The sequence below is a fragment of the Frankliniella occidentalis genome, unplaced genomic scaffold, assembly GCF_000697945.3.
Source record: "Frankliniella occidentalis isolate FOCC.00 unplaced genomic scaffold, Focc_3.1 Scaffold18, whole genome shotgun sequence".
NCBI classification, from domain to species: Eukaryota; Metazoa; Arthropoda; class Insecta; order Thysanoptera; family Thripidae; genus Frankliniella; species Frankliniella occidentalis.
In genome coordinates, this window is record NW_026267148.1 from 1,818,853 (window position 1) to 1,819,289 (window position 437).

The following is a 437-nucleotide window of genomic DNA, read 5'->3' on the forward strand; positions in this document are numbered from 1 at the left end:
TGTATTATTTTCCTCCGCGTGGCACTTTGATGCGGCCCCTGTGCCCCGAGCGCCCCGCCCAGCTACGCCGAGCCACTCCTGGACGATTACGCCGGGCCCAGCAGAGTTGGAGAAGAGTCCCTCCCCCCTTCGCCACCACCTCCTCAATGTCCCCAACCCCCTCTCCCCACCCTCGCTCCGACAGCTCCGGCAGCTCCGGGCGAGGCGCCGCGGCGGCGAGGCGTGGCCGGGCGTGGTGTGGCGAGAGGGGACAAAAAAGAGCGTCGCGCTTCCTCATCCCGTTTTCTTATTGCCTGTATTGCCGCCCCAACAATTCTCCCCCCTCCCCTCCCCCAGGCGACGGCGCAAGTGTGGGGTAAAAAGAGGGGATAAAAGTCGTAACCTGCCGTCGGGAGGAGAGAAGGATGAATATTTTGCCATACGTTGTGCGAGATTCA